We start from the raw sequence: 18,945 nt of genomic DNA, 5'->3' as shown, positions 1-18,945 counted from the left end.
AGGCTCAGACCCCTGCCACTCACTATGTAACACGCTCCCGACGTACTCCTGTTCTGACCCCGCGTCCTGTTCCTCTCCCTTGTTTCGTCTCCTTCAATTTTCTCATGCCTGCTCCGCCAAATTTTTCTTCACGCCCTGCATGCCTTGATGCAGGACATACATATCGTTGATTTGTTACCTTATAATTTGGTTTATTTTTTTTCGCAAGCAGCCATGCTAGCTGAGTTTTGAAGCAGGAGCTTCGGTTTATTCTTGCTTATCCGGCACTTACGTTTGGTTTCCTTCGTTCGCCAATCAATAGTTACTGCTTCTTCTTCTGATTTCCTATTATTTTAGTTTGTTTTCATGAAGTTTAAGTTTCCACGCGCCGGTGACGAACCCATAATGTACTAGGTTGAATAATGATGGGCCTGCGGCGGCGGTGCCTGTGTTGTGCTACCACAGCTCCATTTGATTACCTGTGTTCCTCTTGATCTGAGGCGCGCTGGAAACATTTTAAGCTTGCTGATTTTACTATTGATCGACTGATTTGGTTTATCATTTGCCTTGCTAAGAGATCGAGCAAAAGGTTGCATTTTTTATCTCTTCCTGGTGACATTATGCATGATGAGGGCCACATAAATTCGATTTTTTCCCCCTTCGTTATCTGCGTTTCCATGTCAAACTTTTATCTGCCAATGTACTATCTTATTATATTTGTGTGTTTTCATTTTATCTGGCATTTTATATCCCCTTTTAGTCTTAAACTCGACCAATCAATTAAGAATCCTACTATGTTTTCCTGGATTTCTGCAACTGTCTGTCAGTTTTTTTTAATCACAATTTTCTTTTGTAGAATGCCACCGGAAAGACGATCAAGTCAACGACATGACTTCATTCAACGTTTTAGTATGGTCAATGTTTATGTGTTTATGTGCATGCCTAGCTAGAACAAGAATTCATCGCAGTGTGTGTAAAATCTTTTGTTGCTGTAGTTGCTCTTTTTTTGGTTTACAGTGAAGTGAATGTCTGTACCTCTTTCAATGCCATGATATTTTTTACATGCAAACTTGTTTACGAGATCAGTGCTGATTAATTGTTCATTGTCACGCAAATCATCAGCAATTGTGCCATACAGCATCAAGGCATCAATATGCTGTATATATGGTTTGAGCAACTCCAAATGTACCGTAAACCAACCCCAAAACCTATGTTTATATGTTTAAATAAGCAATAAAAAAATGGAATCCTATCCAACAGCAAATGAGGCCATGAGTTGTACTCCTGCGTGAAGAAGATGATTTTTTTGCAGAATTAACCCCAGGTTTTACTGTAATATTTATCTATTTCTTTGTGTCTTGACAAACTTACAAATAATCTCCCATAGTTTTAGATGCTTGTAGTTCACCCCATCCCGTGCAAGTTTATAGAGCTAACCCTGGCCTTTTACCTTTCACAGGGGCGTCCGACTTAATTCCACAGGGTCCAAGATGACCCACCCATGATATGGTCCAAACATTTTTAGTCCTCTTTATTAAGGTCTGTTTACGACGTAAGAATTTTGATGAAGAAACAAATAAATATGAAAAATTTCTCATGTTCTAAACATGTCCTTAAATGTATAGTTCCATTCGAAGACATGGTCTATTGTCAAAGGTTTTGGACACCAAATATAGGTGGGTCTTTTTTTGCAATATTTTTTCAACCTCCCAAAAATCATGTGTTTTTATATCTTTTGTTTGGGGCGCTCTTGGAGATGCTTTTGTGCCTTGTTAAGGTTCTGTTTGGCACAACTTCTCCACCGGCTCCTGAAAGATGTTTGGAACCGTTTTGTGCCAAACAGGGTGAAACTGAATGGCTTCACCCAAATAGCCCTTAAATCATGCTCTCACAAAGAATATATGGAGGTGGGGCCAAAAATAGTGGCTTCACCCGGCTCCACTTAGCTCTGGTGGACCCTGCATGGGGTTCTGTGAGAGCCGTTTTGCCAAACAGTTTATCGAAATGGCTCGAACTCCACCAAAGAAGCTATTTATGGAGCCGAAGTAAAAAATAATAGCTTCACTAGTGAAGTGAAACCGTGCCAAGCAGGACCTAAATTTTGCATGTAATCGTGGTATGCGCCCATGTATTTTTTCGGGCATTTCATACTACAGAAAAAAATATTGAAAGTAAGCATATTGTGTGATTCATAACATGCAAGTTGCAACCCTCCCAACTAGTGGTGACGCGACCTTAGACATGCTTTGTTTGCATTGGATGGCCGAAAAAGGGGATCTGGCTTGGATGAACATAGGCCCCAGATGAACATGGTAAATGCTCTGGTTTAGTTGGGCACATATGGTTGTGTTCACCTTGGCTCAAGCTATACAACAATGTTTGGAAAAAAATACTGTGCAAATTCATCTCTTTGGTGAAACATGAAAAGTCATTTAAAATACGTGTTTCGGTCGGTTGCTCGGTTCAAATTTGAAACAATGCACACCCATAGTGCTGCCTTAGGTGCCTTTAGTTACAAAAATTGAGATGTAAATTCATCTTATACAAATTCATATGAAATGATAAATTTGGTGTGCACGTGCAACAGAGAAAAAAAATCTTTGTTTACAATTCATTTTATTTAAGCAACCGAAACGCGTATTCTGAGCAACTTTTCATGTTTTTACCAAAAGAGAGAGATGTGAATTCAGGCTGCATATCCTACTGTCAGTTAGAAGTGAGAAGACCCATCCATCCCGCGATGGCCTCTGAAGCTGCGAAAATGAATCCCAGCCCTCTGTTGGTGGAGTAGCGGTCCCTAGCGGTCGTGCACTGGACCGTGGGCCTGCGTGTCCCGCGTCCATCCCACGCGGAGCCGGGAAAGATGACGGCAGCAGCTGGACAAATGGAGCCGCTGGCTGATCGACACGGCACGGCCAGATGCCATCTCGGCCGTCCGTCCCGCGGCGGCCTGGCTATTTAAGGACCAGACGAGCGGCGCCTCCGTATACACTTGTTGGGAACCCTGCCTGGTCTAGGTTTGCCTCGCAGTAGCGATTAGCCTACCTTTTCTGCTTCTTGTTGATTTTTCTTCCCTTTTTTGTTTCATTTTTTTTCCACGGACAGATCCGTTGCTGCTGCCGTCTGTGTGTGACAACGAGATTCCAGATTCCTGATTGCAGATATCGTAATGAAATTATTTGAAATTCTTTTATTCGGATCTTGCCGGTTCTACGTGAGATTTGAGATCGATCTGAAAGGCTTATTCGTGCCTTCTATACACCAGATCGTTGTTGAAGTTTTTCTTTTCACCACTTTGTTTATTCTGGGCCTGATATTTGCCGGATGCATTCGCTTTGGCGATTCTCTGAAAAGCTAAAAAGAATCTGTTTGGTGGACATAATGTTCGGTTCCTCAACTTTACTTCTTTCTTTTTATTCCGTGCCGATGATGTTTTACTTTCAAGGTGAATTCGTTGAGAGATTTGTGATGTTCTTGAGGCGTTCAACTGAGGCACGGCCGAATTTGAATTTAATTATTGCTTTGCAGTGCATCAAAACTTTGGCTTTAATTCAGTACCAGAAAATTAGACTTGTATTCGTCTTGATCTTTTTTTATTCCGACTTGTCTTATTTTGTTGTCCCTCAAATATGCCAATAATGCCGAATTCTGGATGACTTAGCTATGGTGATATGCACTTCAGGTGTTCATCTGAGGTACGCAGCACGCTTGAAACTGTCTAATATTTCCCTGCCTGCTGTGTCATGATCGGGATCTCGTGCTTTTTTCCTCCATTTTGTGTGGAGGTGAAACCTCGGAATGTTTGAAGCCCATCCACTTGTTCTTTCTACTGGTTCTGTTCCTTAAGTTCGAAGATTCAATCAGTTGCTTGTCTTTGGATTTTTCTTAACGTACATCAGCGGCTAATTTATTGCATGAAAATAGCTTCGTCCATGAAAAAAATGTAATTCTAGCGGTGTCATATTCTAGAATCTTAAGTTTGACTAATTATAGATAAAAATATATTAATATTTATGATATCAAATAAATATTATTAAATTAATTACGAAATGTATTTTTATAATAAATTAATTTAGAGTCATAAATGTGAATAGTATTTATTAAAAACTTATCAAACATGGATTAATTTTGGTGGCACGTAATTTATAGTTGCATTCTTTCCTGGACAAACGGAGTATATTGTATTTTTTCCCCTTCCTGTCCTTTTGTAGATAAGGGACAGGGGTGGCGAACTGCTTCTGGGAATGATACTAACAGACGAACTGCCTCTGGGAATGATACTAACAGACGAACAGGCACAGTTGATCTCCCTCCAATGTGCTTGCGAATTTGATCAGTGCAGTATCGTCGTACCAACGTGCTAGAAAAACGATTTATGTTATGTTGATTTATTGTGAGAGAAAAATACTATTATTTTGTTAAAATTGTACGGCTGATAAAGCGAATAGGGTCAGAATTTTCTTCATCAAATGTATCGTTTGAAAAAAAATGCCCCTGCTTTTTGTGAGGAAATATCAATGCCAATAGAATAAACGTGTCAGTGGAAATTAATTTTCGTGAATCAAGGAAGGAAATTTGTGGTGTTACGTGTCAATTTGTAATACATACCCTAGCATTAGTTTGGTGGGTTAGATTTTTATCTATCTGGATCTTGAGTATCAGCAAAATTAGATGTCAGACAAGATTTATGGGCTAACTATTGGTGAGTATCAGCAAAATCAGATGTTAGACAAGATTTATGGGCTAACTATTGGTTAGAGCAACTCTAGAGTCTCTGTAAATCTTTGTCTCTGTTTGAAGTCATTTGATGAATATTGTCTTCAAATATCCTTCATGTCTTTAATGGACTCTCTAACATTTGCTCTCTATACTTCAATAGTTTACCTTCAACTTTCTAGTGAAGTGTTTCATGAAAAGCCTATCATATATTGTATTTAGAGAGACATAGAGCCTCTTCAAAAAATGAAGAGCGAGAAGGTTGGTTTGGAGACCAGAAACGATGGAAGGTGGCGTAGAGAGTATTGGAACATGATATTTTGGTTTGTTTTTTTAAACTTAGTTATTAATCTCCGAGACCATCTTGGTTTGTTTTTTTTTAAATTTTGTTATTCATCTCCGGTACCACAGCAGAATGTAAGGATATTTTGTGAAAAACAAAAGGTTGGTTTTGTGAAAATCTATGAGCCTAATGACCAGTTTTTCTTGTTTCCCATTATGCTTCTTTTTTTGTCACATGGTATTGAATGTTCAGACTACCCATAGTCCATATCTAAGCATCATGGTCTGTAAACTCAAGGGATCACAAAGAGTGCTGTTCAAGTCGAAATTAAAGTGTTTATCCTACCATTTAACTATGTAAACATACAAATGATATTCCTAGAAGCATCAGTTTTGTTTAATTTAGGGAGAAATCCTTTTTTGGCCATACAATTATACTCTTAGTTTTCTTTTGGCCTCGAAAACCATTATCTTGGACCATGAATCTTGGAACAATATGCTTAAGTCATCATACCAGTGCACCAGTCTACTCTTTTTATTATGCATTTGTATGCCATTTACAACTATATTGCACATAGTTATGAATTTTTAGGGATATTATGACCCATTTAAATTAAAAAAAACATTATCGTCATTTAAAAGTTTAAATTAAAAGTGTTAAAAAATAATGTTTTTGTTTGTTGAAACTATGATTTTGTGTCAAGTCCCATATGGTTGGTCAAGTTTGAAATTACCACTCACATATCGTCCTAATAACCAATTTGGACCGTACTTGTCTCACCCTTAGCTGTCCTTGGGTTAACTGAACAACCATATTGGCCCCTTGGGTTATAGTTGGAGGCGAAAAACTTCGATGGAAAAACTGATGGTTGAGAGACTTGTTTAGGACATAGGACATGTAGCTAGTTCTTCGTGGTGGCTAGGTTGGTTTGGACTTTTTGTTGTGAGAGTAAAGAAATGTTACCGCTTGTGATCGGCTCAAATGCAATGCATCTTGTGTTTGGGTTTACCCAACATGATATTGTTTTGAATCATCACAAGTGTCTCTTGGATCCAAGTACCTTGACCCATTCACCTTCATAGTAGTAACAACTGAACATGGTAATTGTATGATGATGAGAACTGAAACTAGATATTTTATGATATCATTTGATACTTATATTGATGTTTGTGCTTAATATCAACATGTCTGAACTTATCATTGGATGCAAACTTAGTTGACAAGCTTGAGAACTTATTACTGGCGCTAAACTTAGAAAGTAAGTGAAAACACTTATTAAGATTTTCTACAAGATACCCAACTAACCAAATAGGCCCAACTTACTCCGTTATAGCCCCATTTAGTCGAGTAAGCCTTGCGGAGTATATTAAGTGCTCAAGGTTTGTGTTACTGATGGCACCAAGCACAACCTTGAAGACAGGCGCACTGTAGCCCATCCAGCAATAGGCGCCAACTCTCATGGAGAGCCCAAGCCTAGGCGTTTGACCCGTGTTCCGCAGCCCACCAAGAAGATAGCAAGACAACAGGCGCCAACTCTCCTAGAGAGCCCAAGCCTAGGCATTTGACCCGTGTTCCGTAGCCCACCAAGATCGCTAGAGACGACTAGGTCTGCTAGAGCTAGCTAGCGCCTACGTGCGTGGAACTGAGGCGCAGCCTCTATAATACTTAAGGGAGGTCCCGAGATGGGAGAGGATATCTACTAAATTGTAAACCAAACTATTTCCTATCTAAGCACTCCTCCGGCACATGTCTCTTCTTTCTTCTTCCCCAATTCTCCCCAATTCAACTCCTATCCCAGCTAGCATGAGTTGTTTTAGACTTGTGACTACTTTGAGGACCCCTGCCGATGTGCTGGCCGACTCCCGGCGCCAGTGTCCATTCATTCATGCGAGCACCTATTGCCTACTACATTGACGTGTGCTTGCGTGCTGCTACCCATTCCACTAGGAAATTGCCTTCGTTACATGTTGCATTCGTCGAGCGCATCCTCTGGTTGTGGCTCATTGGCTCCAAAGCGCTTGTGGCATTGCCTCATGCTATCGTTCACCTAGGTCGGCACCACCAATGGACACCTTGCTTTCCATTTTGGTCACGGATGTGGCTGATGCTGAAGGCGGTAGGGCGTTGGCCCCCCCTGTGGCTAAAAACTAAGTCCATTTCGAAACAATGACAACCAGCCCAATCAATGCCTCATGTGGACGTCGGCGCCGACTCATCAATGAGGACGTGCTACCTGGTTGATCCTGCCAGTAGTCATATGCTTGTCTCAAATATTAAGCCATGCATGTGCAAGTATGAACTAATTTGAACTGTGAAACTACGAATGGCTCATTAAATCTGTTATAGTTTGTTTGATGGTACGTGCTACTCAGATAACTGTAGTAATTCTAGAGCCAATACATGCAACAAACCCCAACTTCTAGGAGAGGCGCTATGTGGCGACCCGATATCGTTTCGGGCAACACAAGGATCATCCTCCTAACCAACTTGCACCACATGAACCAATAATAGGTCACCAATAGGAGACTACCAACCTGCTGTCCCCCTCACCAGGATCTTGCAGTTGAGTTACATATAGCAATCCAAATAATAAACTAACCCATGATCACGTGTATAATATTTCCAACTCAACTTGTTGCACACTGAAGCATTTCCAAATATCTTGTTGGTTTCGAAAGAAAGGAACATTTAAAGGTTCAATTCCCTTCTAGGTTGCTCTCTTGAGTTCACTCATAGACAAACATCAGAGTTAACATGCAAAGCAAGTTGGATTTGCCTAAATCCAATGATTGCTATTCATCACGTTGTTGAGCTTAGGCTCAACTAACCACATAGCGGTGGTACCTGGAAAATAACTTTACGATAGCACCGCTAGTACTGTTTTGTACTCGCATGAACTTAATTCCAACATATAAATATTTGGTGGATGCAAAGAATAATATCAGGTGTTTGTGAGTTTTGCAGGAAAGCAATGGCGTAAGTTAAAGATGTAAAATGCTCATGATGCATGGCCAAGGTAGTTCAACCAAGATAAATGTAAAACAAGTATTGAGCAACATAGGTAAGGTAAACAACAACGGAGATTACCTCGACAAAAGTGAAATCTTCCATACTACAATGAGTCTAGAAGTAAGAACAACCGATTCCGTCCCGAGAGACTTTAGGCTTTCAATAGACTCTGTGCAGAGGGTACAAGTTGTACCCACATAGAGAATAGGGATGAACCTCCATATCCGTGCGCCAGGATAAGGGTTGCCTCACCTCTCCAACCTTTCCTTAATCCTAGCCAAGAATGTCCATAGAGGGGTTGATTGGTTCCCGAGTAATGCTACCATGATCTACCCTGACGCCACCTTCAGTGCCAGCTCAATGGACAAACTAGTCCTAATCAGTTACTCAGCTTACCACCCCCATTTGTGATATGTGGTCTGTATGGGTGGTTACTTGGACTTACTATCCCATTGAATGGTCCTTAATCCTCCACGAGCTATGTCACTTGAGATCCCACACTCACAGTGACCTACCCCTTGCTTGAGTGAAAAGAGTCAAGGCTGACCACAAAGTAAGTTACTGAATTAGAGTGGGTCCTTAATCCATATTGTAGAACTTAGTAAATTGTTACCCTTGCAAGTTTTAAGAGTTGATTATTCCCTTGTAACATCCTACACGCGCGAGAGTGAGTTCCCTTCTCTAACTTGTCTTCTACCATGACTAATAACTAAGCATAGCATTACCATAGTCCCCACCCTAGTTATTGATAAAATAGGCTTCTAATTGTTTAGTGTATAGTTTGAAGATGGTGAGAGGACTTTTAGTTGAATCACAAAAGGAGATTTTGATGCAATGCACAACTCATAATGCAACAAAATATTTTGTATCCAAAATAGGGTTTATAGTAGCGAGGTGCCTGCCTGATTGTGTTGCTGTTAAGTCAAAGCTAACTATGAGGTCTTGAGCACGTTATTACTCAAGATGATCCTGAAAGAATAAGGGAGAGTCGACTGAAGAAGCTCATCAATGATTAGGATGACAAGAGGAAGTGTAGTAGGATAGGATAGGAATAGATTACTATGGTGGTGCTACTATTGCACTATTTGTATTCAAACATGGTCTAGTGTGAATGATCCTTTGGGTGGGCTTTCTAATCAAATTTTCATCTTGGGCACCTATCGGACACTCTATTGTAGGTGATGGATGCTCTGTCCTTTATGGAAGGTTTCCGTGGAACGTTTAGGTGACTCAAGGCTTAGGTGTTCCTTGGGTTTGGAGTCTGAACGGATAGTCCAGCATAGTTGGTGGATGCTCTGATAAGAACTAGGGTTGTTCAGGTACTATGGGAAGATTGGGTTTATAAATCATTGGACCTTCCATGAGAGGTCACGGACGCTCCTGTAGTTGCTGAGGTTTTTGGGTTGGTCAGGGGTTAACTCTATAATGCAATAGATGCTCCGCTAGCATGGTAGACGATCTGATGGTTCACTTCAAGCTTTTTCTAGGTTTCAATCCTAGATGTGCAGAGCTAGGGTTCATGCTTGTGCAAGACATTCCTAGGATAGCTTAGGCGACTTGCTATGAATCTTTATGGCTAGTTTTGAGCTAGGTTTACTAAGTGTGTCTTGGCTTTAGAAAATCAAGCCAAGAATGTGAGATAAAGAGGATAAGGCTTGAGATTGAGGTTCAAACATTTAGCTCAGAGATTGAGTGATTCCATAGCTAAAAGCCTTGAATATCTAACTCCTTCTATAAGCTTCATCCATCTCCAACATGCCATTCATCACATATTCACCACCTTTTTCTTGCAAATAACCAAAAGAGAGGAATCAAAGGAAATCCAAAGGGTAAGAGGGTGATTGAGGTAGGTGTTGATTCCTTTAACTTACTATTCAAATGATGGATCCACCATCAGCAAGAGATTCAAGATCTAGCATCCAAAACCATGAATTAGGTTTTTGGAGAAAATTCCAAGAAATGAGAGAAATTCTCTTGAGCTCACCATGGTTGAAATGGAAGGTGTTGAGGAGATCCATAAGAGGGTGCTGATACTTCTCTTCCTCTTCTTCATCTCCTTCCCCAAATCCCTCTCCAATCCCTTGTCTGTCTAGTTCTAGGGTTCATCCTTGTTCTTGAGTGTAGAGAGAGAGAGAGGAGAGTGTTGCAAATGAGTGAGTGGGTGAGAGAGTGAGTGAGATTGAGTGATTTCTGCTAGTGAAGTGCTCCATGTCATGCTGACATGTGGGTCCATGCTAGTTAAATGGAAAAATAGATCATTTCCCTAATTATCCTCACTATTTAGTTGTTCTAATGGACAGGTCCTGGTGAATCTGACGGATAGTCCTGGTAGTTCTCTGTCTTTGCTGACTTGGTGTATCTAGTGGCATCCTTCGGGATGTTGTCCGAATATACTCTTTCCACTGTAGCTTCTCGTCACAATATGGTGTTGATGACGTTAATGGTAGCTCCTTGATGAGGTTACCAGTCGTTGTTGTCATGATTTATAACTCTAATCGGGTGTAATGGAAGGTGCTTGCTCGGGGCTACTTGGCAATATTGCAGGGGTTCATGCACGTCCAAGGTTGATGGGTTCTCTTAGGAGAACAAACAATTGAGACAAAAGCTGAGGTAGAGGTCTTTAATTGCTCAATTCTAGGTTCTTCTTGGAACGACTGTCGGGTCGTTACACGCATTTATTAAATAAAAGGCTGACGTGGGCTCTGCTCACTAATCCAATGATTCATGATAACTTGATGGGTCACATGGCCCTCATGCCAGTGATGTATCATTCAAATTTCTGCCCTATCAACTTTCGATGGTAGGATAGGGGCCTACCATGGTGGTGACGGGTGATGGAGAATTAGGGATCAATTCCAGAGAGGGAGCTTGAGAAACGGCTACCACATCCAAGGAAGGCATGAGACGTAGAAATTACCTAATCCTGACATGGGGAGGTAGTGACAATAAATCACAATACCAGGAGCATTAGTGTCTGGTAATTGGAATGAGTACAATCTAAATCCCACAATGAGGATCCAATGGAGGGTAAGTCTAGTGCCAGCAACTGCGTTAATTCTATCTCCAATAACATATATTTAAGTTGTTGTAGTTCAAAAGCTTGTATTGGACCTTGGGTCAGTCCACCAGTCCACCTCATGGCGAGAACTGACCTACTCAACCCTTTCACCGGCAATGCGCTCCTGGCCTTAATTGGCTGGGTCATGCCTCCAGCGCTGTTAGTTTAAAGAAATGAGAGTGCTCAAATCAAGTCATCGCTGTGGATACATTAGCATGGGATAACATCATAGGATTTTGGTCCTTTTATGTTGGCCTTTGGGATCATATTTCATAGTCAGAGGTGAAATTCTTAGATTTATGAAGGACGAACAACTACGAAAGCATTTGCCAAGGATGTTTTCATTAATCAAGAACAAAAGTTGGGGCTCGAAGACAATTAGATACTATATACCATCCTAGTCTCAACCATAAATGATGTCAACCAAGGATCGGCAGATGTTGCTTATCGGACCCCGCTGGTACCTTATGAGAAATCAAAGTCTTTGGGTTTCGGGGGGAGTATGGTCGCAAGGATAAAACTTAAAGGAATTGATGGAAGGGCACCACTAGGTGTGGAGCCTGCGGCTTAATTTGACTCAACATGGGGAAACTTACCAGGTCCAGACATAGCAAGGATTGATAGACTAAGAGCTCTTTCTTGATTCTATGGGTGGTGGTGCATGACCGTTCTTAGTTGGTGGAGCGATTTGTCTGGTTAATTTTGTTAATGAACGAGACCTCAGCCTGCTAACTAGCTATATGGAGCCATCCCTCCATAGCCACTACTATAGATTGAGCTACCACTGTCACCACTTTCACTGCCATAGAAGACATAAGCAATGGTGTGATACTTCCACCACCGAATGGATCGATAGCATGGCCTCATAAGGAATGAAACCGGTAGTTGAAGCTTCTACCACCGATGGTTGAACCATCGATGCGGCAGCGCTAGTGGGGTTGAATTGCACCATCATATGAAAAGTGGAGCTGACTAGGATACACATTATGGCCACTGGCCCTATATGACCATTTGGTCTACCAGCGGTAAATTCATCATGAGTTATTTCCCAACTACCCACAACATAGTTGCATCACCATCACTTGCACTTCTCCATCTTCAAGGTTGGCCTATTTAACCTGGGTCTAGATGCTCCTCTTGGGCTCAATCCACACACTCCTGAATCCACACACTCATGAGCCAAATCATCTTTCTTCATCGCCTAGAGGTGCTTTGTCTTCCTCCTTAAACCTCTCACTGAGGCCGTGGGATGTGCAAGATGGAGATAAAGCACCTCACAGGGATGCTAGTGTTTGGAGAAGGCCTTCAAGATTAGATGCTTTATATTCCATAATCTTGCTGCCCTTGAGCATCGAGATGCAAATCTACATCCCTCAACCCTTAGAGGTAGCACCCTCGAGTCGTCAACCCTCAGAGGTAGCAAGATTATGGAATATAAAGCACCTCACTAAGATGCTGGTGCAAGTTTTGCAAGGTGCTCCTTCTCCATCCTTTGTGAGGTGCTCCTGCTGAATAGGAGCTTAACCTTGATGATTACATATCTTCTTGTAGATTTTGTGTTAACAGAAGATCTGCAATCATTTGGTTCTCTCCTGTTCAGGGCTCCATACTCGATTGGGGGTGCTTCAAGTTTGTGAAGTGCTCGTTCTTCAAGATTGGGTGCTTTATATTCCATCTTGAAGCAGATGTACAACCCTCGACCATGAGAGGTTCAAGATGGAAGGTACACCACCTCGCTGACATGCTAGTGCAGTGTTGCTTTGTATGTATAAACTGTCATATGATATGAATCTATTATCATATAGACCTTGAATTGCCCAGCTCATTCCCTAACTCTAGGATTGGAACCTGGTAGTGCCTCCATGGCATTGCCTCCCACAAGAACACATAACTACTCAATGAGCGGTGGTGGAGTAATAATTAACAGGCAATTGACAGCCATGATAATTAAGCAGAGTTTCACTGTCATAATAATTAACATAACATAAATAATTACATGCCTTGTTCTGGTTAAAAGTGTTTGACTCCTCAGGAAGTGAGAATGATATCTATTTTGGGATGGAGGGAGTACTACCCAAGTATTTGGGTCGATGCTTGGTAGCCGAGTCTCATCGGCTAAAAATAGCCGATACCTTAGAGTATCGCCTTTACAACAAAAAATAACAATGAAAGACATATGATCAAAAGTGACATTCAAATAGTAGATTCTTTACTTATAAGACCCTAGATATAATCTATGGTCCTAAGAAAACATTGATTATGTAACACCCCTAGTGTCAAGCATCACTAAAACTTGATCATGTCATCATCATGCATAGTAAGCACCATTGTATCCAATCATGCCTTGCATTCACTAAAATAAATGTTAATTTGTAGGCATGCAATGCATATATGTGGTGTAATGAGCAAGAACCAAAAATCATTTTAAGATACTTTGTGACCTTCTATTTTTGAATTTCACTAAAATACTTGAAATTATGGCCTAATAAACTTTGAGGTGTAAAGTATGTGCTTTACACTAGTGTCAAGTGTAGTGTATGAATTCAAGTCCAATCCATTAAAATTTGAGCTCCAAATTTGAATTCAGAGTTTGATTTCAGCACTTAAACAATTTTGGTTGTCTTAGATTTTAGCATTGGATTCAATTTTGGGGAATTTATTAAAATGAGTTTCTTTAATAAATTTGTTCAAACAATAGTATCATTTTGAAGTATAAATTTTGTACTATGCAATGGTGCTATTGGTTGATATGTATGGTAGATAATTACTCACTAATTAATTCACCAAAGTTGTTAATCAAACTATTTTCAAAACCCTAACTGTCCGTTGAGAGTTTTAGTTTCAATCTTCCTCTGTTCTTGATCCTAGATCCTGCAAACCACTTAGAATTAGGAGGTTAGCCTTGAAGCAAAGTTGAAGATCACATGAAGATGAACAACTTTCATTTTTGGAGTTTTTCAAGTTGCTACATGAAATTAGGAGATAAAGGGAGAGAAAGAAGGGTTGTCACATGCTATAGTGTCATCGATGACCTGCGTGCTTGCTGCCGATGCGCCGCCCTCGCTCATCGCCTCACGTGCGCATGATGTGTAGCTACTTCCATGGACAGCACCCAAGCAGCTGCTGGATGCCTTAACGCTTCTAAAAGGTCCTAATATGGCTAGAGGGGGGGTGAATAGCCTATTTAAAAATCTACAAATCAACTAGAGCAATTTGATTAGTATGACAAATAGCAAAATGCAAACTTGCTCTAGCTCTACAAAGGTTGCAAGCCACCTATCCAACAATTCTAGTTGCAATGATTACTAGGCATACAACTTGCAATGTTACTACTCACTAAGAGCTCTCAATCTTGCTACTCTAAAGAGCTCCACTAGATGAACTTAAAATAACAAAGCAAGCTCTCAATTCTAATTACACTAAAGAGCTTGCCACAACTAGTTTGCAAGAATATAAATGAGTGAGTAGGGTGATTATACCGCCATGTAGAGGAGTGAACCAATCACAAGATGAATACTAAATCAATCACCGAGAGAATACCAAAGGGCAAGAGACAACTAATTTTTCTCTCGAGGTTCACGTGCTTGCCGGCACGCTAGTCCTCGTTGTGTCGACCAATACTTGGTGGTTCAACGGCTAAGAGGTGTTGCACGAACCTCGTCCACACAATTGGACACCGCAAGAACCTACCCACAAGTGAGGTAACTCAATGACACGAACAATCCACTAGAGTTACCTTTTGGCACTCCGCCGGGGAAGGTACAAATCCCCTCACAATCGCTAGAGATGGCCACAAACAATCACTAACTCGTGCCAATCCTCCTCCGCTACTCCAAGCCGTCTAGGTGGTGACAACCACCAAGAGAAACAAGTGAATCCCATAGTGAAACACAAATACCAAGTGCCTCTAGATGCAATCACTCAAGCAATGCACTTGGATTCTCTCCCAATCTCCCAATAATGATGGATCAATGATGGAGATGAGTGGGAGGGCTTTTGCTAAGCTCACAAGGTTGTTATGTCAATGCAAATGGCCAAGCAAGTGAGCTTGAGCCAGCCATGAGGCTTAAATAGAAGCCCCCATGAAATAGAGCCGTTGTACCCCTCACTGAGCACAACATGGGGTGACTGGACGCTCCAGTCAGATCGACCAGACGCAGGACCCCAGCGTCCGGTCGCCCGATGCTTGCCATGTGTCATCGGCTTCAAACGCTAATCACCCGATCTCAACGGTCAAGTGATGACTGGACGTGTCAGTTAGAAAGTGACCGGACGCAGGACCCCAACATTCGGTCATTTCCAGTAAGGTTGCAAATACACGAAATCATGACTGAACGCGTCTGGTCATGCTCGACCGGACTCACCTAGCGTCCAATCACTCAATGTCTCCTCTGTGTGCCACCACATCAGCGTACGTCAGCATTAACCGGACGCACCCTACCAGCGCCTAGTCATTCTTTGCACCAGCATCTAGTCACAAGACTGAGACGTGTGCTTACTGCTGCTACTGACCGGACACAGGACCCCAGCGTCTGGTCACTGCACCACCCGCGCCGGTCACTCTGTGAACCCCTATCTTTTCTGTATAGGGCACCAATGAAGTTTCCAACCCTTGCTCAAACGTGCCAACCATGAAGTGTATCACCGTGTGCACATGTGTTAGCATATTTTCACAAATACTTTCAAGGGTGTTAGCACTCCACTAGAACCTAAATGCATATGCAATGAGTTAGAGCATCTAGTGGCACTTTGATAACCGCATTTCAATATGAGTTTCACCCCTCTTAATAGTATGACTATCTAACCTAAATGTGATCATACTCGCTAAGTGTCTTGATCACCAAAACAAAATGGCTCCTACTATTTATACCTTTATCTTGAGCCTTTTATTTTTCTCTTTCTTCTTTTCCAAGTTCAAGCATTTGATCTTCACCATGCCATCACCATCGTCATGATCTTCGTCATTGCTTCATCACTTAGAGTAGTGCTACCTATCTCATAATCACTTTGATAAACTAGGTTAGCACTTAGGGTTTCATCAATTAACCAAAACCAAACTAGAGCTTTCAATCTCCCCCTTTTTGGTAATTGATGACAACCCTTTCACAAAGATATGAGTTGAAATTTAATTGAATCCATGTTGCTTGCCCAAGAATATTTACCATGTGTAAAGGATATGGACAAGTTTCATGAATCTCGAATGGTAGCAATTGCTCCCCCTACATATGTGCTAAGAGTTTGGATTGTAGCTTGCACATATGCTTAGATAGGAAATATAGGAGACAATGTCTACCAAATGATGCTAAGGTATAAGAGATGGATCTTTGAAGCGTGATACCAATCGGAGTGCACCAATATACCTTCCTTAACACCATTAGTAACTAGACATACACAAAAACTAGAATAGCCCATGAGATCAACATTATAAGCAAGGGTCTAGTTTCCATAGAATGAACATAAGTCTAGTTACTTTAGCCTATGCATGCTAGTTTTTCATTCCACCATTCAAGCATATAACTAGCATACACCACACAAGCATGGATATTGAAATTTAGAACTTGTGCCATGCAAGCAAATATATGAAATGCACATTTAAATGCAACATACAAGTTTAAGAGCTTGCTCCCCCTACTTGTGTGCATTCTTGATTGATCCCCTTACAATGTCATTTCATTTGTTTGCTCCTCCTATCTTACTATCTTTGTGAATTTCTCACCCCCTTTGTCAACAATTAGCACAAAAGGTGAGCTCAAATTATAGATAGGTTGGGGTGAAACCATGTGAAATGAGGATCATTTTCCCAATTTGGTTCAATCTAGATTACTTGCAAAAGATATTTAACTCGGTTTGATCCAAGGACAAGCTTCTTCACACCTTCAAATAAGGGTTATCTTGTACCATGTTGAGTTAAACATTTGTAACTTATTTTCTAGATCAAACACTAGGTTTACAAGCCCACAAACATGTCATATGCTACCACTAGATCATTTCAAGCATACAAGCAATAGTGGTACCATACAAGCATCAAATTCATTTGATTTTAATGAATGAGCCTAGGACATGATAGGAATGATTAGATGCACTAAATAAGTCCTTAGCAATGGATGGATGACATGTCAATCAACTTTACCTTGCTTTGCTTGAAGGAGAGGCTTGTCATATAATGGGGGTGCATCAACACATATTGGAGAAGTCAAGTATGTTCAATTCATTCCTTAGCTTGCAAAACCTCTTTTCATCAAGTGGCTTGGTGAAGATATTGGCAAGTTGATCTTCGGTGCCCACACTCTCAATGCAAATGTCCCATTTTTGTTGGTGATCTCTTATGAAATGATGGTGGACATCAATGTGCTTTATTCTTGAATGTTGAACCGGGTTATTGGTGAGCTTTACGGCACTCTCATTGTCACATAGCAATGGCACTTGCTTGAATTTAATTCCAAAATCACTCAAGGTAGCCCTCATCCAAAGTAATTGAGCACAACAACTACTGGCCAAAATATACTTCACTTCGGCGGTTGAAAGTGCTACACTATTTTGCTTCTTTGATGACCAAGAGACAAGTGATCTTTCCAATAGTTGATAGGTGCCCAATGTGCTCTTTCTCTCAACTTTGCATCCGACATTATCGAAGTCTGAATATCCAATTAACTCAAATCTTGCTCCTTTGGGATACCACAATCCAATATTTTGTGTGTGCTTCAAGTACCTCAATATTCTCTTTGTTGCCTTCAAATGACTTTCTCTTGGTGAGGCTTAAAATCTAGCACACATACATACACTAAACATCACATTCGGCCTTGATGCGGTCACATAGAGTAGGCTTCCAATCATAGACCGATACATCTTTTGATCCACCATGTTGCCACTAGCATCACTATCCAAGCTTCCACTTGTCCCCATTGGTGTACTAATAGCTTTAGCATCATCCAATCCAAACTTCTTGAGCATGTCCTTGATGTACTTGCCTTGACTCATAAATGTGCCATTCTTCATTTGCTTGATTTGAAGACCAAAAAAGTAACTAAGCTCTCCAATCATGGACATCTCAAACTCACTTGCCATCATGTTGCCAAACTCTTCACAAAAATCTTGATTTGTTGATCCAAATATGATATCATCAACATAGATTTGCATTACAAACAAGTCATTTCCAAGCTTCTTGGTGAAGAGAGTGGTGTCAACCTTTCCCATTTTGAATTCCTTAGAGAGTAGGAAATCCCTCAATCTCTCATACCATGCTCTAGGTGCTTGTTTCAATCCATACAAAGCCTTTCTTAACTTGTAAACATGGTTGGGTTTCTTTTCATCTTCAAAACCGAGAGGTTGCTCTACATACACAAGCTCATTGATGTACCCATTGAGAAATGCACTCTTCACATCCATTTGGTACAACTTGATATTGTGGGCATAAGCATAGGCTAACAAGATCCTAATTGCTTCCAATCTTGCAACTAGGGCATATGTTTCTCCAAAGTCAAGACCTTCAACTTGTGTATAGCCTTGTGCTACCAATCTTGCTTTGTTCCTTACTACTATCCCATCTTGATCTTGCTTGTTTCTAAAGACCCATTTGGTTCCAATCATATTGTGTCCCTTTGGTCTCTCTACTAATTCCCATACTTGATTTCTTGTGAATTTATTCAATTCTTCATGCATAGCATTCGCCCAATCAACATCCTTTAATGCTTCATCTATCTTCTTTGGTTCAATGAATGACACAAATGAGAAGTGCTCACAAAATGAAGCCAATCTTGATCTAGTTTGCACTCCTCTTGAAATATTCACCAATGATATTGTCCAATGGATGATCTCTTGCAACATTGGTTGGTTGAAGTACTTGCACTTGATTGCTTGCATTTGATTGATCACTTGGTTGAAATGATGAACTAGCCACTTG

This window comes from Miscanthus floridulus, chromosome 1 (genome assembly GCF_019320115.1).
Source record: "Miscanthus floridulus cultivar M001 chromosome 1, ASM1932011v1, whole genome shotgun sequence".
In the NCBI taxonomy this organism is placed as follows: Eukaryota; Viridiplantae; Streptophyta; class Magnoliopsida; order Poales; family Poaceae; genus Miscanthus; species Miscanthus floridulus.
The sequence above is the reverse complement of the archived record's forward strand: the minus strand, read 5'-3'. Positions refer to the sequence as shown.